This window comes from Trachemys scripta, chromosome 7 (genome assembly GCF_013100865.1).
Source record: "Trachemys scripta elegans isolate TJP31775 chromosome 7, CAS_Tse_1.0, whole genome shotgun sequence".
In the NCBI taxonomy this organism is placed as follows: domain Eukaryota; kingdom Metazoa; phylum Chordata; order Testudines; family Emydidae; genus Trachemys; species Trachemys scripta.
This window is the reverse complement of record NC_048304.1, coordinates 77,711,232-77,737,503: the sequence shown is the minus strand read 5'-3', so window position 1 is coordinate 77,737,503 and position 26,272 is coordinate 77,711,232. Positions and strand designations below refer to the sequence as shown.

The window sequence follows — 26,272 nt, the reverse complement described above, 5'->3', positions numbered from 1 at the left end:
GATTTGTTTGGCCGTAAGGTTTACTCAGCCGGAGGGCTGCAACTTAGAGCGGCGAACCAACAGGCGCTACTGAGCCGCTACAATTTTAACTCCTGGAACTCTATGGGGAAGTTTAAGGAGTTGATTCCCCAAGAGTCCAGGGAAGAGTTTGGAGCCATGGTAGAGGAGGGTAAGAAGGTGGCTCGGACCTCCTTGCAGGCCTCCTTGGACATAGCAGACTCGGCTGCGAGGACCCTGGCTTTGGGTATCGCTATGCGGAGGATCTCCTGGCTTCAAGTTTCGGGTTTGCCTCCGGAGCTGCAGCAAACCCTACAGGATCTGCCCTTTGAGGGACATGGATTGTTCTCGGACAAGACGGACTCTCGCCTACAGAGCCTCAAGGACTCGAGAACAATCATGCGCTCCCTGGGGATGCATGTTGTGGGCCCTCAGCGCAGACCATTTAGGCCGCAGCCTCAGCGCTTCTCCCCCCCCCCCCCCGCCTCGTCAGAGACAAGACTCGGCCCGGAGGCGAGGGCGAGGTGGTAGGAGAAGGTGGACCGGCCCTCAACCCGGCCAGAACCAGGGGCCACCTAGACCACCTTCAGGTCCCAGGCAGAACTTTTGAAGGTGCGGTCGAGGACGGCGTCCCAGTCATCCCCCAGGATCCAGCCCCCTCCTTTCGGGATCGTCTCTCCCACTTCCACCGTGCTTGGTCCCTCATAACTTCGGACCGTTGGGTCCTCCGCACGGTGGAGAGGGGATACGCTATCCAGTTTTCTTCTATCCCCCCCTCCCACCCCCCTTCCCCGTCCCTCTTCAGGGACCCTTCTCACGAGCAACTTCTTATACAGGAGGTTTCTACGCTCCTGGCCATGGGGGCCATAGAGGAGGTTCCGATAGAGTTAAGGGGCAGGGGATTTTATTCCCGTTACTTCCTGATCCCCAAGTCCAAAGGAGGTCTGCGGCCCATCTTGGACTTGCGCGGACTCAACAAATTCGTAGTAAAGTTGAAGTTCCGCATGGTCTCTTTGGGGGCCATTATCCCTTCCCTCGATCCTGGAGACTGGTTCGCCGCCCTCGACATGAAAGACGCATACTTTCACATCTCAATTTACCCACCTCACAGACGCTTCCTGCGATTCGTGGTAAACACGGTGCACTACCAATTTGCAGTCCTTCCCTTCGGCCTATCCTCGGCCCCAAGAGTGTTCACGAAATGTATGGCTGTCGTGGCAGCGTACCTTCGTCGACAAGGGATACAGGTGTTCCCGTACCTAGACGACTGGCTGGTGCGCGGTCGCACCAAGGAGCAAGTTCAAGCTCACGTCCACAGAATAGTGCACACATTCAACGAGTTGGGCATCCTACTCAACAAGGACAAATCCACTCTAGAACCTACCCAGAGAATAGATTTCATCGGCGCAGTTCTAGATTCCAGACGTGCACAAGCCATCCTGCCAGACAACTGATTTGGCACCATCACGAGCCTCATTCAAGGGCTACAGGCCTTCCCAACCACCACGGTGAGGTCGTGCCTTACCCTGCTGGGTCACATGGCTTCCTGCACGTACGTAACCAGGCATGCCAGACTTCGGCTTCGCCCACTCCAGACCTGGGTGTCATCGATATACCGTCCACATCGGGACAGCCTGAACATGGTGGTCACGGTCCCGAACTCGGTCCTGGCCTCCCTCACCTGGTGGCTAGATCACAGTGTGGTCTGCGAGGGGATGCCATTTCACGCTCCACAACCGTCTCTACACCTGGTCACAGACGCTTCATCTCTGGGTTGGGGCGCCCATCTCAACGAACACCATACCCAGGGACTGTGGACTGCACCCCAGTTAGCCCTACATATCAATGTTCGGGAACTGATGGCGGTACGCCTGGCGTGCCAAGCATTCCTCAATCTCCTACGTGGCCGTTGTGTGTTAGTTCTCATCGACAACACCACGGCCATGTTTTACATCAACAAGCAAGGAGGAGCACGTTCGTCAATTCTATGCCAAGAGGCCATTCGCCTGTGGGACTTTTGCATCGCCCACTCAATCCACCTCACGGCATCGTTCCTCCCTGGAGTCCAGAACACTCTAGCGGACCGACTCAGCAGGTCCTTCCAGACGCACGAGTGGTCTATCCGTCCGGATATCATACATTCCATCTTCCGGAGGTGGGGGTTTCCCCAGATAGACCTGTTTGCATCTCGAGACAACAGGAAGTGCCACGTGTTCTGCTCCCTACAAGGTCGAGCTCCGGGCTCCCTCTCGGATGCGTTTCTCCTTCCCTGGAAAGACCACCTGTTTTATGCCTTCCCTCCGTTTCCTCTGGTCCACAAGGTACTGCTCAAATTGCGCAGAGACCAGGCACAGGTAATTCTGATCGCTCCAGCGTGGCCGAGACAACACTGGTACACCACACTGTTGGAACTATCGGTTCAGACACCGATCCCGCTTCCATTATGTCCGGACCTCATTTCTCAGGACCACGGTCGGCTGCGTCACCCCGACCTGCAATCACTCCACCTCACAGCGTGGCTGCTCCATGGTTTACCCAGGCAGAGCGGCAATGCTCGCACTCTGTCCAACAGATTCTGCTGAGCAGTAGAAAACCCTCAACACGGACCACGTACCTGGCCAAGTGGAAACGGTTCTCCTGTTGGTGCGAACAACGAGCCACGTCCCCGTTACAGGCACCTATTCCTCTCATATTGGAATATCTCCTATCCCTAAAACAGCAAGGGTTGGCGATATCTTCAATCAGAGTTCACCTGGCTGCTATATCAGCCTTTCACCCAGGGGAACTCGCGTCCTCGGTATTCTCTAACCCGATGGTCGTTAGATTCCTCAAGGGCTTAGACCGGACGTACCCACAACAACGTCAGCCCGTCCCGACGTGGGACCTCAACCTGGTTCTCTCCAAGCTCACAGGTCCTCCATTCGAGCCACTGGCCACCTGTTCACTTCTGTACCTATCCTGGAAGACAGCCTTCCTCGTAGCCATCACCTCAGCAAGGCGCGTTTCTGAACTCAGGGCGCTTACATCCGAGCCCCCTTATACAGTTTTCCATAAGGATAAAGTGCAGCTTCGTCCACATCCTGCCTTTCTCCCTAAGGTGGTTTCTCCATTTCATATCAACCAGGACATATTTCTCCCGGTCTTTTATCCCAAACCACATGCCACTCGCCAGGATCAACGTTTGCATTCCCTGGACGTACGAAGGGCCCTGGCCTTCTATATTGACCGCACAAAGCACTTTAGAAAGACGACGCAACTCTTCGTTGCAGTGGCCGACCGAATGAAAGGCTCACCGGTCTCCTCACAACGCCTATCCTCCTGGATTACGTCTTGCATACGGACTTGCTATGACCTGGCAGGTGTCTCAGCACCGCACCTCACCGCTCACTCCACGAGGGCCCAAGCCTCCTCGACTGCTTTCCTGGCACATGTTCCGATACAGGACATTTGTAGAGCGGCGGTTTGGTCATCAGTCCACACGTTTACAGCTCACTATGCACTAGTGCAACAGTCCAGGGACGATGCTGCATTCGGGTCAGCGGTTTTGCACACAGCAATGTCTCACTCCGACCCCACCACCTAAGTTGGGCTTGGGAGTCACCTAATGGAATGGATATGAGCAAGCACTCGAAGAAGAAAAGACGGTTACTCACCGTTGTAACTGTTGTTCTTCGAGATGTGTTGCTCATATCCATTCCAAACCCGCCCCCCGTCCCCACTGTCGGAGTAGCCGGCAAGAAGGAACTGAGGGGGCGCCGGGTCGGCTGGGGTATATATTCAGCGCCATGAAGGCGCCACTCTAGGGGGCTCCACAGCCGACCCGCCGGTGTTGCTAGGGTAGAAAATCTTCCGACGATCGTGCACGCGGCGCGCGCACACCCCTAATGGAATGGATATGAGCAACACATCTCGAAGAACAACAGTTACAACGGTGAGTAACCGTCTTATTTGTAGACCAGGAATGTTCAAACTGATCTGTGGAGTTGAGCTGCAGCTGTCACAATGGTGAGATGTCTATTAATCTTCAAGAAGAGATGTTTCCTTCTAACTGTAACCCAGTCTCAAACTCAATCCAGGTGTATTTTCAGAATGCTTATTTTATTGAAGAGTGGCTTTCTTGACCAACTAAACTCAAACAAGCTACTCTGCATATTGTGCAGCTGTTTCACATCTGTCTTTTGTATAAATTGAAATCTACAGATGACCTCAAAATTACAAGGATAGCAAATACACAAAAGGACAGAACGAATGCAGTCAACCTCAATGAGAACATGATTATACAAGCATGGTGTGTAACCAAGCAACTGAACCCATTTTATTAAAAAGCATTTTCCAACATTTCTCCTTACACTTCTATTACTTTATCACATGCCACAAAGAAGGTGTGGAATCAGGACTTAAATTATTGGGAAGTTTCTATGACAGAAACTGTTTTTAAGAAGAGTTTCAAATAGAAAAGGCTTCGAGAGCTACAGCTGTAGCTATGTTAGCTAAAGGTTTGGTATTGTTTTTAATGAAAAAAAATATTTTGTGGTATTTGAATGAAATCTGATAAATAATCTATGGTTCTGAATATTTTGTTGAGTCCTTACTGGTTGATGTCCCTTTAATATTGCCCAGGGTATAGGGGAAGGACCCAAAATCACACATCCCTATTCAGAAGCCAGAAAGTTCAGCACAAGGTTAATAGCCTCAGGTTCAGTGCACTTGTTTTGTAGTGGTGCATTGCTATGTAATGAGATTCCAGTAGGCAGATCCTCTCCCGTCTTCAAGGGTCAGAGTGATGTTCTGGTTTTACTAATGACATTTATTTTCTCAAATCAGAGTCAGATTTGTTTTTAATTATGACTGATTTCACCAAATAAATTGCATTTACACAATCAGACTGTTGTTGGACCTTAAGAAGTGAGATGAATTACCAATTGGAATCCTATTGCCTAGCAGCAATGACACTAACTCCTCTCTCTTCGCTGACTGGTGCATACTTACTGTAAGATGTGCACAGACCCTATGCAAAGTAACTATGGTGCTGAAGCTAGCCTTCTCTTCCTCCCACCCCCCATCCCTGCCAGCTATATCAAGGCTGATGTTAAAGCCCCCCAACTGGAGAGAATTAAAAGGGAGGTACCTGGCTTCAGTTTGCTGCCACTCTGACTGTCTTGGTTTGGGGAGTGAACCTAGGGTGTGGGCTGAACAATTGTGAGGTAGGAACCTTCGGAGCAACCGAGCCTGGGGAGAGGGTTTGATCTGAACGTCTTTTAAAATAAATTGTTAATTTCTTTGGTAATAAAGATATACCCCAGCCAAGATGGATATACGTTTTGATCCTGCATCATGTACAGACAGTGTTTTAGAGCAAGTTGGGAAAGGCAGCTCCTGTTGTGCTATTCTTCCAATATTTCTCTCACTGCTTCTCAAGCTTTTCCCCACTTTTTCCAACCTACGTGTCCACCACTTCCAGCCTTTGTTGGTATCAGTCAGTTCTGATATATGTGGTTCTGAAGAGACAGATTTGAACTTCTTAGAACGAAGCTGGTCAAGATACAGAGTCTCATTAACATAAAACCACAGCAACTAATGAGTCTGTCTTTGGAAGCAATTAAGAATGATTTTATGCTTGATCTCTCAGAAGTCAGATTTATTGCCATGAAGCCCATAGATCTTTTGTGTTGAATAAAGTCCAGAGTTTATCACTTACCTTTGAAATGCTGAACTCTCACTCTTTAGATATGTTTCATCTTGCCAATTCTGGGAAAGCAAACATTTTAAACTAGAGGTTACTCTGCCAATTTGATTCTATTTAAATGATAGCTTTAACAATACAAGCAGGCGCCAACTCCAAATCAGAGTGGCTGGCAAGCTTCTTGAAGGGAGGGTATTTTGATATTCATGCCTGTGCCATGATGACACCAGCTTCCGTTACTTCATTTACAGAAACTCCAGCTCAGAGTTGTTCTGAAATTAGTGGTCATGCATCTATCTCTTGCCCATCCTCTCTGCTGTGATGTCATTTCCAGAAGTATTATCTCTGGATTCTACAGAGTTTCTGGGAAAAACACTCTGGGCTTGCTTTGGTTAGCCTTGTGCCAGTTATAACTCCATTGACCGACACACACAGCCCTCCCCGCTCTGCAAACAAACACAGGACTTGAAATAATGTACCAGACACCTAATTGTCACAGCACTAAATTAAAATGTGGGGTCCACTTCTCAGGGCCAGCACCTGGATGATTAGCCAAGTCCCTTTCTCCTGTGTGAAAAGGCGGAGTGCTGTGATTCCTCCCAGAGTCCCTGAATACTGCTCACGGGTCTCCATCTTTTGTCATCTCTAGCTAGTAGGTATCTGATTAGTTTGAAGATGCTCCCCAACTTCTCCAAACCTCCTTGGGATGATGGACGTGAATTTTGTGTTTATTCCATCTTCCAGAAACCAAGAACACCCAAGTAGCTGCAAGGATGGTGGTGACTCTGCTGCTGTATCCCTCCTCCATATTCTTGTTTCCCGATTAGGAGCTCCATCCAGCTCTTGCTTCTGCTTCAGCTTTTACCTTTCTCAAGCTTGATTACAGTGAGACTGACCTAATTCTTGTCAGTTTCTCTGCTGCCTATACTCTGAGTAATACTCTGAGCATGAAGACAACCAACCAGAGCCTTGGCAATCAGTATGCTGCAGCTTTAAAAGTTATGATCAGGAGTAGAGGCATTGCAGCTATTTGCAGACTTGGGAAGACCTCACTGCACCAGTTTAGACTTAATTCACACTTGAAAGGCTGCCTTGACAGACATATGGGCTAGATTATTTTCCTTTCTTTGTTTAAATGAAAGTTTAGTTTTTGCAGTAGTGGATGGCACTTTCCTAGGAAGCTGCTTCCTTACAAAGCACTTTAAATGAGTGTGCAAGTAAATTTTTTCAAGCCCTGATGGGAACTATTGGTTCAGATAATCATTCAAACTTCTAGATGATTATCAGAAGCTGTAATCCTTTGGAGCCCAAGATAATTACAATAATCATTTTTAAGTACCCTAAAATTCACAAGGTTACATACACCCCTCAGAGGCTGGAATCTTCAATTTAGTTGGAAAATTTCCCTGTTAAGGAGGCTTTTGGATCCCCAATTTAGTTGGAGAATTTCCCTGTAAAGACTTTTAAATGATCACAATTATCAGGGTTAGAAACATAAGCATTTTATCATCGGAAAGGGGAATGCAGAGGAAGGGGATGACACCAGCTTGTTAATGGTGCAAAGCTCCTATTTCTAGCTCTGATGGGTCATAAGATGAGATATCAGGTACTAAAGCTGTCAGTGTTCCAAGACTGAAATTTGTTCATCCTGGTTCTCCATTGTAATTTTTGGGGTGGAAATCCACATTTTGGGGGGTGAGAGTGGGGACAAAGATAAAAAGTATTCTGGTAGCACGTGGTTTCTTTTATTTTGTTTTTAACTTGTTTCTTTGAAGGAACATAGTGTAGATGAGGCACACAAGGTTAGATGATAAATACAACTTAGCACATGGATATCATCACCACATGTGTGGTGCCAAACCAGAGTTTGCATGTGTCAGTGGACCAGATCCACCCCTGCTGATGCAATGTGTACTACCCCATGCTGCATATTAAAAGCAGTTGTGTCCAAGATTCATATCAGCACACTGTCCTGACTCCACACTCAAATCCAGCCCTCCACCCATAAATGGGCTTGAAGGCATCTTGCATCATTGCATCCTCCTCTAGACAGACTCTTCACCAGTCAGCGTAGCTCAGAGCTGTAAACAGCCCACTGTCTATAAAACACACCACAGTACAGTTTTTACAGATTCTCATTGCACATTTTTGTATAATGGGGTCTTTTTTCAACACAGATAGTAAATATTACTCATTTTGAATTGTTTCAAAGGTGTCAAAGTGTCTCACACAGAGTTTTCAGAAGTTGCACAGCAGGCTATCTTTATCCACTTCAGTACTTAATTTATCAGAGGGGAAGATCTCTTGTGACTCCTAATTGATAAGCTGTTTGTTCCCTTACCTGGTTTCAGTCTAGCATTTTGCTGAGGTAGTTATTAGGTGACAGCAATACTTTGTACTTATACACATCCTTCCATCCTAGGATCTCAGTGCTGTAGCATGGTAAAAAGTATGTCCCTTGCATGTATGTTGCTGGCAGATTCATCGTACAGTCTACTATTATTGGAGTTTGGGGGTTTTGCCACACTTGAGATTGAGATTGTGCCATATTGAGCCTGTGTGGCTGTTGGTTAAAAACCCTGAATGGGTCTTTTGGGTTCTGCAGCCACAGAAGTTACTTTTTGCTTCAGAATAATTAGTGCACACCTTTTAGTGACCGTAGAATACAATATAGGAGATTCCATGGCTCAGGGAATGACGTTTTTCTATGTGAAAATTGGTCAGCTGGGGAACTATATTGTAGGAGCTGCAGTCTGAATCACTATATCTTCCCAGACTAACTAATCCATTCTGGAAGTTAGCCAGGGTATGGAGGCATGGCAGGAAAACTAAATTACTCTTTCCCATTTGTGGATCACTCAAGGTAGCTGTAACAAAACCAAGTTCTTGCTGTAGGATAGGCTGGGAGCCATCAGCCCCCTGACTTGGAAATGGACAACCCTGGGCCTGCTGCAACTATGGGTGTATGACCTTGGCTGTGGGGACAGAAGACCCAAGGTCTGGATTTCTGGGATATAATAGTATGAGAGCACATTTGCAAACTCCCTCGGCCAGCTTTTCTTCTGTTTGTTTACTTTTTGCTAAAAATAGCTATAATTTTTCCACTCTGCTCCTCCAAAAATTTTTCTTATTTATATTTTTAAAAGCCATATTATTTGGGAGGTTTAGAACATAAACAAAATGTACATATAAAATACAAATAAATAAAATGTACATCCAAATGTATAAATAATTTATACAGTAATGATTTTTTAAACAGGATGAAAGTGTGTCCTGTTGTCCTCCTTCTCTATTTATATCTTTCAGATACTAGCAGGTATGCCAGCACTCCAGACAGCACCACAACGCACTGCCAGGGAGCTGCTGTACGTTGTTTTAGAGCTTTCATGGTAGCCAACTTTTCCCTTGGTTAGGGCAGCCTTCCAAAGAGCCAGCATCAATGGCCTTCCAGGAATTACACAGCATGCCAAGGCAGTGGATATATTGTCTGGAATGGATTAGGACCTTTGTTTTTACTTTTTACATAAAGTCAGTCAATGAAAAGGAAGTTTGAAAAATAAAGAGATTTTCTTGGAAAATGTGTAGTATATCTAATGCCTAAATTCAGTATGGGCATGCTGTAGGTGAAAGCTCCTGGTCCAGAACCCCAGCTGGAATAAATCAACATAATTTCACTAACACAAATTTGTATCAGTGGAGGATATGGGCTTCCATTTTTAATTTGTTGCAAGTTACAATGTTCACCCATTCAGGCTATCTTTGTATATCACCTAGCTCTACTAGTAAAAATATTGGATACTCTTTTCAAAAAAATATAAAATATAAAATGCTGCATACTAGATAGAGAGATAGATAAACAAACCATATTTAGTAGATGTCATGGAGACAGTTGGCACAATCCCCTTTTAGCATGGGCAGAGCTATGCTATGTGTGGATCTAGTGGCAGGATCTGTACTAACATATCTTTAACAAGCATTTCTTTGTGCTCTCCCCGCCTATTGATCAATAAAAATGAAGTACCATATTTCTTTCCCCATATGCTTTTTACTATATGCGTGTGTATTACTAGTATTGGTTCATGTAGAACAATCAAGACTTTTACATGAGGTTCCACTCAAGGACTCAATCCTCAGATTGTGTAAATTGTCACAGCTCAAATAGTGCAGTTACACTATTTTACACCAAAGCATATGGCTCAAAATTTCCAGTGTGTTAAAAGGAAAATTACGCAGGAGGAAATTAATTATCACAAAGGGGTTGGGAGACCCATTACAAATTATTGAAATTTGTGAACTAACAAGTAGGCTAACAGACATGAATTAAGGAAAATAAAGTTGCATCAGAACTTGTACTTGGTTTATGTGCTTTGAGAAGTGTATGTTAGTCTTAATTGTTTGCTAATTCATAGTATACTGGCAACTCTGCTGTAATATATTTTGTAGTAATAACTATAATAGGAGATCTCACTACAGCATGCAGCTCTTCAGTCAGAGAAGTGGAGGGAATCCACGGTTGTATGCAAACGCTAAAGCATGAAGATTTGCGAGGCTAAATTTTATCTGCATTAATAGTTGAAGGTTTGGGCTGAAGAATATGATTTTCTTCAGTTGTAAAGATTGAGAGTGTCTCCATGTCAGTGTAACACCAGCAGCATTTTGGATCTGTGTAGTGGCAATTGTGAGACAATTATCATAAAGACCATTATCACAATGAGACAATTATCCACCCTGTGCCTTGGAAACCAATGAGAACCTGCTGATTTTAATTAGTACATCTTTGTTACAGAATAGTAGGTAAATTGTTCATTCTGTGCTCATAAGTACACAGTTCTCTTGATATGGTCAAAATGTGGCTTCTGATGCCTTTGTCTACAATCTCTGCTCAAGTACACAAATCGGCAAACTATATGCTTAAGAACATGTGCAAGGCTATGGCTTGGATGCACTTTATGATTTATTAGCCTAGGAATATCCTTGGGACTAAATACTGTTGCTATGGGCACAAAGATGAACATTGAGAACAAGGCTCTTATAGTACAAATTAACCTCCTTTTGTTTTTCCTCTGATTGTTGTAAATAGTGTAATGCACAATTAGAGTAACATTTATTAAAAATTTTTTAAATCACTGAACAGCAGTGGTTTTGTCCACTACCTTTAAATTTTCATGCAAATAATGATGTATCTCCAAACTTATATAAAATATCTATTATTTTGAAAATGTTGGTTTTTGTGCAATGGAACAGAACAATATTTTGTCATTCTGCAACAGGGAAAAATGGTGCACAGGAGTCCTACTCGCAAAAGTAATCACAGTGTGATGATAGGATTAGAGATGGAAGAGACCTATTCGATCATCTCATTCATCACCCTGACAGTGCAGTCATCAGTGTTTTGTCTGATTAAGTTTTAATTGTCTCAGGTACTGGGCTTCTACCACATGCCTTGGGATTGGGCTCTGCAATACATTGTATCTCAGTGTTAGAAGTTTTCTTTGATATTCTATCTAAATTTTTCTTTTAATAACTTAATTCTGTTTTTACTAGTTGTAGTTCCATAATTAATTCCTCCCTCTTTTCAGATATTTGAATATTCCTTCTCAGGCACCATTTGGCTAATGTGTACATGTTTAGCTCTTTAACCTTACAACAATAATGCAGTCTCTCTTGCCTTTTTTTTTTTTTTTTTGACTTGGATAGAACTCGGATGTCTTTAACAAATGCTTTTGATAATTTAAAGCTTGTCGAAGATCACAGATTCTATATTAGGAACTGAAAATATATTACTCACACTTCTGTCCTTTTAAAATATGTGAAACTGGAATCAACAGAATAGGAACAAATCAGGATTTTGTTTCAATTCAGTGAAGTGCTGTAATTGTAATGTTCAATTAAGTACAAACTACTGGAAGATGAAAAGTCTAGTCTCCTTTTGATTCAAGGGGTATTACACATGCAGTGATGTCGTGGATGCAAGGAGGGGAGTTACCCATTTATCAGTTAGAAAATAGATTCTGAAATGTTTGTGCTCAGATATTACAGGACTTCAGAGGGGTTGAGAACTTTGTAAGTTGAGAACTTTGTTTGGGTCATATTTTAGACTTTAGCCCTCAAGTTCTGGATTTTGGTTTGTGCCCATCTCTAAGCAGGATGTAAATGATAAACAATGTAAACTGGTACTGTGTGATAGTTCAAAGTTTTAAACCAGTTAAGAGAAAAATAGTGCAAAGTTTAAAAGAGTTTTAAATTTATTCACATGTTTATTTAAGGCTTTTGGGAATTTATTTGAGACTCAAACAGTATTTCTAGATTTTATGTACACGTATCTTTGTGCAAAGCTTCCATTTTCTAGAAGGCAGCAAAGTCCTCTGAACTTGGAGTCTGAACACCTGGTGTAGGCTCATGGTGCCATCACTCACTAATTGTGTAATCTTTTGCATGTTACTTAACTCCTTTGTGCTTCAGTTTCCCTGGCCAAGATTTTCTAAAGTGACTAGTGGGTTTGGGTGCCCAACTTGAGACATTTTAAAAGGACCTTGTTGATCACATGTCCTCTGAAAATTAGGTCACTTAAAGGTGTCTCAAATTGGGAAAATATGTTTTTGAATATTTTGGCCCTTAACTCTAAAACAAGGGTAATAATGGTTATTCTGTATTGCAAAGTGCTTTGAAATGTATGGAAGAAAGGTATTGTGGATGTGCTAAGTATTATTATTTTATTATTCTTCCAAAAAAGAACCATAGAAGGATGATCTTCAGTTCATTATCTTCATCATGTCAGATTGTGTACAAAACCAAAGAACTTTGGTTAATAAAATAAAATACAGTTTCTCCATATTTTTCACCATTCCTTATACAAGAACATACCGTCCAGATTTTAATAGTGGCCTCTGAAGTGGGCATGCCCAAAATTACACATCCAAATTTTGTTTGTACAATTTTGTGTGCCTGTATTTTGCAGGCCCAATAATTTGATTTGTCTTTACAAATTACCAGTCTTCAGCTGGATACAGGCGGGTGGACTTTTTCACTTGTACAGGGCCCCAGTAACTTTCATGGGATTCTGCTTGGGATTAAGGGTCTGTCCACACAGATCTGAATGCAAGAGCAGGGTCCAGGAGTGAGATGCTGTGATACACCACTTAGAGGCACAGCATAGAACTCAGAGCCAAGGGGGAGGAGTGGCTACGGTGGATTTGTCACCTTAATAACATCCCACCCTGCACCTGGGCTGCTTCAGTGCTCATAGCATAATTTAGACATCTAAGGGAGGCATCTAAGCTATGGCAGCCTGTCCCCAGCTTCCTGTGGGCTGCAGCATCCTGCTTCTGACATGCTCCTCCCCATCCTGTTCCACCTACTGCACCAGAGATTGCAAGGGGGATCTCAGAAAGCTGCCTTATAGCTCCCCTTCAGTTGTTGCACCAGAACAATGTCCCCCTGGCTGGATAGATGGCTTTCAGAGTCCCCTTAAACTGTGTCAGACTTGTAACCCGAGAACCTCACCTTAAATAGATATTAGAGCAATGAAGATTTTCCCTTTGTTCAAAAAACTCTAGTTTGTTACACTTCATCTACAATACTTTGTGTAGTACTGATTTTATTCAAAATGTTTAAGATCATCAAACATTTTATGTAGCTCTTGGAGTCATCGTAGATAATTCTCTGAAAACATCTGCTCAATGTGCATCCGAGTCAGAAAAGCTAACAGAATGTTAGGAACCATTAAGAAAGGGATAGATAATAAGACAGAAAGTATCATAATGCCTCTATATAAATCTATGGTATGTCCACATCTTGAATACTGTATGCAGATCTGGTTGCTCCAGCTCAAAAAAGATATATTGGAATTGGAAAAGGGCAACAAAAATGATTAGGGGTATGGAACAGCTTCAATATGAGGAGAGATTAAAAAGACATCAGGTTTAAAACAAAAAAAAGGAAGTACTTCACACAAAGCACAGTCATCCTGTGGAACTCTTTGCCAGAGGATGTTGTGAAGGTCAAAACTATAACAAGGTTCAAAAAAGAGCTAGATAAGTTCCTGGAGCACAGGTCCATCAATAGCTATTAGCCAGGATGGGCAGGGATGTAATGCCATACTCTGGGTGTCCCTCGCCTGTTTGCCAGAAGCTGGGACGACCGGGGGATGGATCACTTGATGATTGCCTGTTCTGTTCATTCCCTCTGAAGCACCTGGCATTGGCCACTGTTGGAAGACAGGATACTGAACAAGATGAACCATTGGTCTGACCAAGTATGGCTGTTCTTATGTTCTTATTATAAGCAGTTTGGGTCAGTGATTGTCTCTTACGATGTCTTTCTATAGTGCCTAGTATAATGGGGCACTGATCTCAACTGGGGTTTTTATGTGCCAATGCCATAAGAAGAATTAAGCAAGGGAATTTTTTGCATACCTGCTTTTTCTCTCGCTAGGCAAAAATGATAGAATTGGGGCTCCTGTGCAGATTAACTGCTTTTCACGAAGTTCTAGCATAGGCTGCATTTCTGAATTTTTGTAGAGAATTTTAGCTTGTAGCCCCTGACACCGCCTCCCCATAATCACTTCTCTTCATCTGAAAAGCCTTCATTGGTGTTAGTTGTGAAGATATTGTAATGAAGCTTTCATTTTTGTCCAGATAAATAAAACATAAAGACACTTTTGAAGGTAGCCCTGAAAATCCTTGGATGCTTTTGCCAGTTTCACAGATTTGAGATTTTTTGCATACTACTCTACTGAACACAAAGGAACAGATTTGACTCCAGTGGTGAATTTAATTTCGTGGAAAATCAGAGAGAAAACCCATCCGTAAAATATGCCTTCACTGTTAGATTTGATCATTTCTGTACCATGTGCTGTTAAGTCTTAGATATAATTCTACTTGTTTCCCTCCTCCTCTCACCCCCCAGAAGTCAAGACACCATTGTATAACCTGTGTAGTGTGTTGGTGCATTGTGTACTAGAAATCTTCTTTGGATAGTATGCTGATTTTGTGATGACTACATATCCTCCTCATTGTGCTAGAAGTCCCATGGGAATGTAATAAAAAGTGGCCACTTGAACACAGAAAGGTATCCAACACAGGAAGGAATAATGAATAAATAAGTAGTCCCATTAAATAATTCCTTTACTCTATAGTCTAAAGAGACTTCTCCTTTTTGTTCATTTTTTATTTAAAGTATTTAAAAAAAAATCTTCAGAAATGGCGTTTACATTGTTAGGATTTAGGGCCTTTACTGAGTGACACTTTCTGACTTTGATTTCATGGCTTCCCTGGCAGCAACACTAAGAGGAGAATTTGCCTGTTCTGAAATAGCATGACTACCTAGAATTTTCTCACCCTGTATACCTTGGAGAGCTCAGGTTCAGTATTCAAGTATGGGACAGTAAAATGAAACATTTAGAATTTTTGCTCGAGTCTTCTTCAAACAGTTAATTCCTTAGACATCTAGCCAACACTAACTGATTCTTGCACATCTGATTTCATCTCTGTAGAGAGGGGTGGTTGTAATGGGGTGTTTGGGGGAAGTAAAACTGTCTGGGACAAATTAAAAATGTAAAGCAAGTGAGTGTTCACACAAGTTCAAGCAAACTTTTCTGAATGTCTATGCCTTTTGGAAGCCAGCTGAGTGCGGAGTAAGAATCCTGGGGTTCCCAGAGTTTTACAAGGCTGTACCAATCCCATATCTGGCAGCACAGAATCTGGAAACTCTGAGACCCTCAGCTTCAAGACTCCTAGATAGAGTGACAAGATCTCTTGATTTTGTAGGGGCAGTCCCGATATTCAGAGCTTTTTCTTATATAGCCTAATACTCCCCACCCCGACCTGATTTTGCACACTTGCTGTCTGGTCACCCTATTTCCAGATGGGAAACCAAGGCCAAGCCCTAGTTAGAGCAGGGCCTCCAAGGCTTCCGGGCTCCTCACTCCACTGCATGGTGGGGCTGCCCTGGAGCCACAGACCTGAAAACCCTGGGTGTCCCCAACCCTGGGTCATTCACACAGTGCGGCTGCTCTGGAGCTGTGGACCCTGGTCCCCAGCATCCCACTAGCCATGTCACAAGGTCTGCATAATGTTAGGAATCTTTGTTGATCCTGATACATGATATTGGAAGAGCTGTGGGTAGACCATATCCTGATCTTGCATTGGGATCCACTAGCATAGACTCGTCTGTACAGTCCCATTGAAGACAAGAGGACTTCCCAGTCTCTTGGGTTCCATGTTCACATATCCTGAAGCCTGATTGGGGCCCATGTAACTAAGGTGTTAAAATCTATTAACTGTGTGACACTATTGTCTGATTTATTGCCTTCTGTTAGAGAAACATCTCCGTTGCAGTTGTGAGCAGTGAGTTCTTTTATTCAAAACTGAAATGAGTCTACTTATTTTCATATAATTTGTATATTTATAATGTATACGAGCTTAAAACAATCAAAGTAGGTGCAAGTGTTACATCTGTGTTTGACTTTTGGCCTCCATCCCACTCTTCGTTTGGCAGCTCCATTTACTTTAATGGATTAATTTACTGATACTATGACAGATATGATTCTCCTACACCATTACTGCTTTTTATTTAGCACTTATTATTACTAGGCTGCTAATGTTCCAAAACAGGGAGGGCAGACCTGGACTTGAAGCCAACTAATCTAAAACACAACAAAGGTATGTACTACTATTACTACTTTTTTTAAATTTTATTTTTTAAGACCAGCATCAAAGAGTGGCTTCCATCTGAGGCGAGCATAAGGCAACTATTATGTTGGCCCAGGAGGTTTCCCTGATAGAGATGGTGTTGTGGACTTCAGAGGTCCCAATTTGAGTCTCAGCTGTGATAATGTTGCTAGGTACCCACGTATTTCAATCACCGGGTAGGGGGTGTTATGGTTTGTTAAACCTGCATGGTGTCTGATCCCAAATTAACAGATACAGCGGAGATTATATTACTCACTGGTGGTCAGATTTGTTGTGCTGAATCATAAAGTCCTTGCATTTCTTCTTTCTAAGAATGTTAGATTCTGAAGTCCAGCCAAACTGCACGCAACACAAGTCAGAGGTTATGTGTATGAGTGCAAAGATGGCACAAAACCTTCTTTATCACTGTGTGCTGGGCTGGTTCTCTGGTGTCTTGGCTTAAGTGACAGTGGCTGCTAACAACCTTAGGGGCCAAAACTGTGTCTGAGGATTGGTGCAATGTAACAACATCCTGACTGCTCACCCTTTCTCTTGGCATATCCCCTTGAGCTGGCAGCAGGGAAATGGTAAGGGCACAGGAAAAAATGTTGGGAATTACTATTAATTTTGTGTAGACATGAGGAATTAATGCAAAATTTTGCAATGCCAAAATTTTTGCAAGTACTTTAAAATAGCTCTAGTTAAATCATGTCGTTTCACTAATGGGTACGTAGCACAAGACTTGAGCACAGCTGTGCTCTCAATTGTTGACTGCTTTGAATACTATTCACTAGCATTTCCTAAGAGCTAGTGATCTTTATTAGCATTCCCAAGAGTTACTAATATTGTGTAGTTGAGTCTCATCCCAGTCTTTCATCTGTAATGGGATTTGTACAGAAAATAATATGGGAAAATCACTTCTAAATCTCTCTAAATATGTACAGTTTTTGTGGTTCCTGGTAAACTGAGACGATGACCCAGATTCTTCTCTGAAAAAGCAATTTAGTCTGAGGGTCACTCCTATTTGGTGCAGCTGTCACAGATAAAAGCTGTCTGTTGTGTTAAACTTGGTTTTACCATTGCATATATTGAGACATGAAATGTGAATTAAGAACATGCCTAGGCAGAATTCTTAAAATAAATAGTTTAATGCCCAGACAGAATTACTGAGCTAGAATTTACACTGCAAATGAATATCCATTAATTCAAAACAGCATTAACATGCTGTAGTAATTAAAAAATATTTGAATGTGAAAAAATTCATATTCAAGGTTGTTTTTGGAACATTAACTCTGCCCCACTACACCTTCCATATGCAACCTTTTCACAGCATTGCAAGATCATCTTCCTTTAACCAGTCTGCTCCACATAAGAACAGCCATACTGGGTCAGACCGAGCCCAGTATCCTGTCTTCTGACAGTGGCCAATGCCAGATGCTTCAGAGGGAATGAACAGAACAGAGAATCATCAAGTGATCCATTGGCCTTGTCATCCACTCCCAGCGTCTGGCAATCAGTGGCCAGAGTATGGGGTTGCATCCATGACCATCTTGGCTAATAGTCATTGGTGGACCTATCCTCCATGAACTTTCCTATTTCTTTTTTGAAACCCATTATATTTGTGGCCTTCACAATATACCCTGGCAACGAGTTCCACAGGTTGACTGTGTGTAGATTGTAGGTCTCAGAACTCAGAGTACACCGTTCACCAAACTTGGCAAGTGCCTTACTTACTTGCCATTGAGAAAAGAAGGAAGCTGACATGTATATAGAATGTATTTTATTTTTTATTTGTAGTCAATGATTTGGTTACAGTCTAAAGTTGTAACAGTTATAAGCATACTCTCAGTGTTTGATAAGGAAACTAGGGAAGAATTAAAATTCTTTATGCAACTTGAACTGCAGATGTTCTCAGTATGGTTATTATAACTACACCACCTATGTGTCATTATGAATAAATGTCTATCTACAGCCATAAGTCTGTCTAAAATAGTCCAAATTAGGTCAATTAAAATGTGACTCAAATGGGATTGAGAAACCTCCATTAGCTTCAGCTCTTTATGCTGAATATCTTTAAGAGTAAAGGTAAGAGCAACATTTAGCATAACATTTACTTTAAATTTACCATTTTCTCCACAGATTTCAGATCTCCTGAAGCCATGGCTTGCTCACTGCTCCCTATGTAATGTTGTCCCCCACCCCCCGCCAGAGAATATACTAGTACCATCATGACCAAAACTGAAGTCCACTGGAGTACGTCTGTGGAGGGTGGTGGGAGGTTTAAGTGAATTTTATTCTATTGTGTAAGTTTTCAAAATTTTTAGCTTGCTCCATTCTCTGGAGGAATAGTGTGGTGACACTGCTGGGGGCATTGAATGGTGCAATAACCATTCAATCCTAGTCACAACTTCGGGATACATGAAAAATGAGATAGGGTAAATATAAGTGTAACACATGCTAACTACACCTCTGGGCTTTGCTCTTTGGTACATTGAGCATAATATTCTAAAGTTAATGGAGGTTTTTTAATCTTATTTGTGAGTGTCTTTTGAAGGATTACTTTGAGTTTACAGAGTTTAACACAGCATTATTTTTAAGTCAGGACCTCCATTTCATTTACATAGCCTTTTCCAAAGATCCTAAGCAAGTGATAACTTGGAGAATAAATATTCTTCCCTATTTCTATTAATCTTTGTTTCTTCCTTCCTCTTGTTCTCTTCTTTTCACCTCTCTTGTTTTTTGAGGCATTATAAACTATGGCAAATATGGAATGGATTGAAGTAAAATAGACTGCCCCCCCTCCAACCTATTGTCTGGAGTCAGGTAACCAAGAGACTTCGAGGATCAGTAGTGTATCATAACAAGAATAGGATTCCTTTTTCTGTGTCGAGGCTTGATGCTCCAATAATTTCCATTTTCTTTCCTCTCTGCTACCTGTGTCTCATATTCTAATGTGGGGAAAATTACAACACATGCTTTGTTTACCAGTGAGAATTTTTGAAAAGATGCCTTAGGGTCTTCCTAGCATCCTGGTTCATCATGACACTTTCTCATCCTTATCTGTTTTCTGTATCTTGAAGGTTATAAATATTACTTGGTGATGTCATGTTCCATCCACCCCAAAGGGACTGCAGCCTTAAAGGAGAAATGTTGTTTCAGTTTTCAGAAATCTATTGTTTTTGCGTGTTCTAGCTAATGAATTCTCTCTGAACCAAATATTTCCACTTCATTTTCTCCTGTTTTTATTTTAGTCAGTGCATCATTATTACAATATTTTTAATATATGTATATGTACCAGCTTTGCTCCTTAATTTGGTGACTGGGGAATTAATTGAACCCAGAAATCAGGTCATACATGTTTCCTTTTTGCTTGTTGTTTTGTTTCATTGTAATAATGGCTGTAGTTGTGCAGGATACAGTTTAATTATTTATGGATTTCTAAGATCTGACCCAGTGATATGTGCTAACATATTTCAGCAATCTGTCTTTAGAATGTAGTATTAACTAGGGCTGTCAAGCGATTAAAAAAATTAACCGCGATTAATCGTGCTATTAAACAACAATAGAATACCAATTATTTTAAATATTTGTGGATGTTTACTACATTTTCAAATATAGTAATTTCAATTACAACACAGAATACAAAATGTATAGGGCTCACTTTATATTTATTTTTATTACAAATATTTGCACTGTAAAAAACAAAAAAATTGTATTTTTCATTTCACCTCATACAAGTACTGTAGTGCAATCTCTTTATTATGAAAGTTGAACTTACAAATGTAGAATTATGTACAAAAAAACTGCATTCAAAAATAAAACAATGTAAAATTGTAGAGCCTACAAGTCCACTCAGTCCTACTTCTTGGTCAGCCAATCACGCAGCCAAACAAGGTTGGTTACAATTTTCAGGAGATAATGCTGCCTTCTTCTTTTTTACAATGTCACCTGAAAGTGAGAACAGTCGTTCACATGGCACTGTTGTAGCTAGTGTTGCAAGATATTTAGGTGCCAGATGCGCTAAGGATTCATATGTCCCTTCATGCTTCAACCACCATTCCAGAAAACATGCTTCCATGCTGATGATGGGTTCTGCTTGATAACAATCCAAAGCAGTGCAGACTGACGTATGCTCATGTTCATCGTTTGAGTCAGAAGGTTCATTTTCTATTTTGGTAGATTGGGTTCTGTAGTTTCCATATCAGAGTGTTGCTCTTTTTAAAACTTCTAAAAGCATGCGCCACACTTCCTCCCTCTCAGATTTTGGATGGCACTTCAAATTCTTAAACCTTGGGTCGAGTGCTGTAGCTATTTTTAGAAATCTTACATCGGTACCTTCTTTGCATTTTGTCAAATCTGCTGTGAAAGTGTTCTTAAAATGAACATGTGCTGGGTCATCATCCTAGACTGCTATAACATGAAATATATGCAGAATGTGGGTAAAATAGAACAGGAAACATACAATTCTACCCCCAAGGAGTACAGTCACTAATTTAACTGATGCATTATTTTTTTAACGAGCATCATCAGCATGGAAGCATGTCCTCTGAAACGGTGGCAGAAGCATGGAAGGGCCATACGAATGTTTAGCACATCTGGCATGTAAAATACCTTGCAATGGTGGTTACAAAAGTGCCATGCAAATGCCTCTTCTCACTTTCAGGTGACATTGTAAATAAGAAGCCGGCAGCAGTATCTCCTGTCAATGTAAACAAACTTGTTTGTCTTAGTGATTGGCAGAATAAGATGTAGGACTGAGTGGATTTATAGGCTCTAAAGTTTTACACTGTTTTGTTTTTGAGTGCAGTTATGTAACAAAAAAAATCTGCATTTGTAAGTTACACTTTCACAATAAAGAGATTGCACTTTAGTACTTGTATGAGGTGAATTGAAAAATACTATTTATTTTGTTTATCATTTTTACAGTGCATATATTTGTAATCAAAAGTAATATAAAGTGAGTACTGTACACTTTGTATTCTGTGTTGTAACAAATCAATATTGAAAATGTAGAAAAACATAAAAAAATATTGAATAAATTTCAATTGGCATTCTATTGTTATAAGTGCGATTAATCGCAATCAATTTTTTATCCTTACAATAACTTAAAATGTAAATTTTACATTGTACCTATCTTTATGGTGCTTGTCTATAGTGTATGGTACATTCTGACTAAAATTACCTTTGTCACTTCTTTAATTTTGTCACTGTAGAGAAAATCCAAATAACTTTGTTTTAACAAAACCTTAAGATAAGTATTTAATAAAGTTTACTAGAGTCTGTGCCATTTCTCCCAGAAGCAAACTATGACACGTGGGATGACAATAAGCACACCCAATCCAAATATTAGCCCTCCTATGCCATATCAACTTCAGACAGTTATGCCAACTCACCTACTCTCAAGGATAAATAATAGATAATAAGACAAAGAATATCATATTACTACTATATAAATCCATGGTACGCCCACATCTTGAATACTGCACACAGATCTGGTCATCCCATCTCAAAAAGAGATATTGGATTTGGAAAAAGTTTAGAAAAGGGCGACAACAATGACTGGGGGTATGGAACAGCTGCCATATGAGGAGCGATTAATAAGACTAGGACTTTTCAGCTTGGAAAAGAGATGACTAAGTGGGGATGTGATAGAGGTCTATAAAATTATGACTGGTGTGGAGAAAGTAAAGAAGATAGTGTTATTTACTCCTCATAACACAAGAACTAGGGGTCACCAAATAAAATTAATAGGCAGCAGGTTTAAAACCAACAAAGGAAGTATTTTTTCACACAGACAACCTGCGGAACTCCTTGCCAGAGGATGTTGTGAAGGCCAGGATTATAACAGGGTTCAAAAAATAACTAGATAAGTTCATGGAAGATAGGTCCATCAATGGCTATAAGCCAGGATGGGCAGGGATGGTGTCCCAAGCCTCTGTTTGCCAGAAGTCGGGAATGGACGATGGGATGGATCACTTGATGATTACCTGTTCTGTTCATTCCCTCTGGGGCACGTGGCATTAGCCATTGTCAAAAGACAGAATAGCCGGCTAGATGGACTTTTGGTCTGATCCAGTATGGCTGTTCTTATGTTCTTAAGGCAAAGATTTTGGATATATTGTCTATTTTCAGTAACTGTCCAAAAACTTTCACTCATGTCTTTCCCATAACTTCTTCTCCCTTCAATATCACTTCAGGCTGCAGGCTTCACAAAGTCCCTCCAGTATTACTCCAGACTAAAGGGTATAGTTCCCTTTTGACTGTTAGTTCACTAGCTAAGATGCTACTTCTCTGAAATCTTAACTTTAAAAGACACTTTCTCTGAAATTCACTTCAGCAAAGACAGGTTTGGGCTCCACAGTTCATGCAGTGATTGTAATCCACATACTAAAAACAGCCACATGTTTTGCTTGAGTTGGTTAATTAGCTGAAGATATAATCAGGACTAAACTGGCTTGGCTGAGAGGTGAAATCCTCACACTTCTGTATGTATTGGATGAATGGCCAAGGTCATTTATTATCCTCACTTATTAGAGTTATCCTCATTAGTGGAAGCTTGAACTACGTCAGCATGCATGAAATCTAGCCTGTGAATAAGGATTTTTGGTGCTGTTAAATCTTTAACCTTCATAAGCACAAATCTTTCTTTGTGCCAACATGTAAAAATACTGCCTAGTATTTAAAACATACAAAATATAGCAATAAATTGTTTTTATTTCCCTTTAACTAGGTTATTTAGTCATAGATCATGGACCAGTACATTTTAAAAGGCTTAGGAAGCAACACAGATTTTGCTGAAAAATATTAATGGAAAATAATAAGTGACACAGTACTTGTGGTTAAATAAACATTTCAATTTAAGTTTTCAAAGGCAGGAGCTAGTGCACTATTCCAACCCCAAGATGAGGATGGATGAGAAGTAAAAGGGACTTAGGGCTTGTCTACATTTACATTTTATAGTGCGCTAACTTGCTGGTTCGGGGGGGTGAAAAATCACGCCCCTGAGCGCAGCAAGTCTGAGCGCTTTAAAGCGCTAGTGTAGACAGGCTCCGAGCGCTGGGAGCTAATCCCCTCGTGGAGGTGGATTACCGGGAGCGCTCGCGCGTGACCACACTCACACTTCAAAGTGCTGCTGCGGGCAGCTTTGACGTTTCCAGTGTAGCCATGTGCTCAATTCTATCTCTGTGTACTCACCTGGCTCCCATTGCTCTGTTATCTCTCTCTCTCAAACCTTGTTTACCCTCTAAGAGATAGGGAAATATCATTAACTTCATTGTACAGGTGAGGAACTGAGGCCCAGAGGTCACACATGAAGTCTGTGGCAGAGCCAGAAATTGAACCCAGGTCACCTGGATGCTAGTCTTGTGCTTTAAACACAAGATTAGCTTCCTTCCTCACCAAAGCTTTTCCCCTCCTCCCCCACCACCAATTTTCTAGATTTTCCTTCTGCAGTACCTTGGACCAACTTTCCTTCCCAGTCCCTCTCCACAGTAGAATCCTTGCTGGACTTCTTAACATTCCCTTGCCAGCCCACCCTGACAGATATTCTTGGTTTCTGATTGACTGAATGCTGCATTGGGTCACATCAGGCCACTGGGCCTGCATTCAGCTATGTTACCTTAATGTGTACTTTTTGCTATTATGTTGCAAATTGTTTTGCATCTATGAATTTTTAATTCACATGTAGTTGCATGACCATATCTGTTGCAGTGAAGATTAGCAACCAAATCTTTAAGGCCAAATTTTGTCCTTGAATGCACATATGTGACTCCCACTGAAGCCAAAGCCAGAATTTGGCCCTTAGTAGTTGTTATTGGTGAAATTCAGTGTGTACAGGCTGGCACCAACAAAACAAATGTCTGCTTAAGGTCACACAAGTCAATAATGGTCTTCATTTTTTTCAGCAAGACAGTGTGCTTATGCACAATTAAAAGTAAACTTGTGTGCTCTTGATCCAAAAGAATCAAATATAATATCTTAAAAAAAGTTCTGAGAAGAAGCAAAACCCTGCTAGAATACCACATTATCTCCATTAATTTCTTGATCTCAAACATGTTTGATTCCCTAATGCTCCCCCACTTCCAGAGGTGCTGGAACTAGGAGTGCTGGGGGTGGGGTCGCAGCACCCCTTGACTTGAAGTGGTTTCCATCATATACCGGGTTTACAGTTTTGTTCAATGGCTTTCAGCACCTCCTCTATAAAAATTGTTCCAATGCCACTACCCACTTCCCCAGATTTTCGTAACCCTTGCTTGCTGACCATTGGGAAAAAATTCCTTCTCCAGTGAACCTTGTGTCCAGTTCAGGCTTCCATCATTTGCAGTACATAATTTGAATTTAGGAGACAAAGGTATGTCCCGCTTACGGCTATGGAACATTATAATCAGAACCTGTATTTGTGAGGAACCTGCATCCCCAACCCTCTCCCACTTCCTGTTATTTAAATGTTGAAGATAGCCTATGACAGTGAAGGTAGATGGGCTCTGTACAGTCTTAGAATATTTAAAAATAGAAGCAAGTATACTGAAGGTTTATAGCTCATGCTCAAACGGGAAATAGTCACTGTTAGTGCAAAATCAGGTATTTAAAAAATTTCATTCCCCAAGAACAACTTTGTGACTGTTAGCAGTCATTGATGGACAGTCACTGGTATGTACCGATGTGAAGGTGCAATGAGCTTTTGATTGGCTTTTATGGCTTTTTTTTTTACTTTTATGGGTGCAACTTTTATGGTTTTATTGAATCAGTAAGAAAGGTCCATAATAGGTAGAGAGCTCTCCGTCTCTGAGCATCTCTTCATAAAATCCATTACGGATTTCTACCATGCAACTTTTCTGCTACATTAATGACCACGTACAAGGTAGCCAAGCATAAATCCACTTGTTGGCTTTTCAGACGATTTTTGAGATTTAAACATTCTAAAAAGATTTACTTTTATCCAAGTGACATAGGAGGTATACCAGATGCATGTCACTCCTTGGAATTCACAACCTGGGCTCCATAGAATAGCTATCTAGTTCCAGAGAGGACGGTACAAGACCTCATATGACACTCTGCCTTGTACACAGCTCTGGAGATCCAATGCAATTTAGCTGTTTGCACTGCAAATTCAAATGATTTTTTACTTTTATATAAAATACTATTTTTCTTCTTACAAATAAAATTTCAGTGTCAACTGAAAATCTATTTTTACTTGGTAAGGCAATTTCTACCTTGATTTCTTAGCATTAGACTGATTTTTTTTTTAACGTTCATTAGGCATTATATATTCCATTAAAAGGTTAAAATTAGCAACTTCTAGCAAGCTATTTGTTGTTCACATTTGAGTGGAAAAATATGGTTCCTTATTTACTGGGTACCTTGTTCTGTGTACATCTTAGTAAAAGATCCTCCTGCAGGCCTCTAAGGCTGCTGCTATTTTACCTCCCAGAATGAATAGTCAAAAGCTGCAGTCATTGAGGACTCAGGTGTCAAAAATTGTAAGGTGGTTGAAGTGAGCCTTGACATAAAAGCTTAAAACTACAATTCTAAGTACATGGAGATAGTGCTTGTAACACAGATCTCTCTTTTCTTGACCACGTTAAGAGAATGGTGCCAGGAAACCTCCTATGAATTAAATGCCTGTTTCACACACTAGCATGATCACATCTTTCTATCTGTATGATGTGTTGTAATAAGTATGGTTTAAAAAAAAAAAGACAACAGGGCTTTCAGTAATCCTTTCCCACAAAATGAAGTGGGATTGAAAAATCAGCATAAAGGACACACTGTGAAGATATGGCAATGCATGCATTGTTTTCTACATAATGCAGTCAGGGTCTCCATGGTAAAATGAAATTTTTATTTTATTTTTTGTCACCATCAGCAGTTAACCTAAAGTAGGAGCTGCTCCATTTCATTGTAGGTTAAGTGACTTACTATT

The 26,272-nt window shown here is 41.3% G+C and overlaps 1 protein-coding gene across 1 annotated transcript in view; it reads left to right on the top strand.

The window, feature by feature from the left end:
- Positions 1-26,272, top strand: part of ANK3 (ankyrin 3) — a 439,766-nt gene that overhangs the window by 128,179 nt on the left and 285,315 nt on the right. The window lies entirely within an intron of this gene.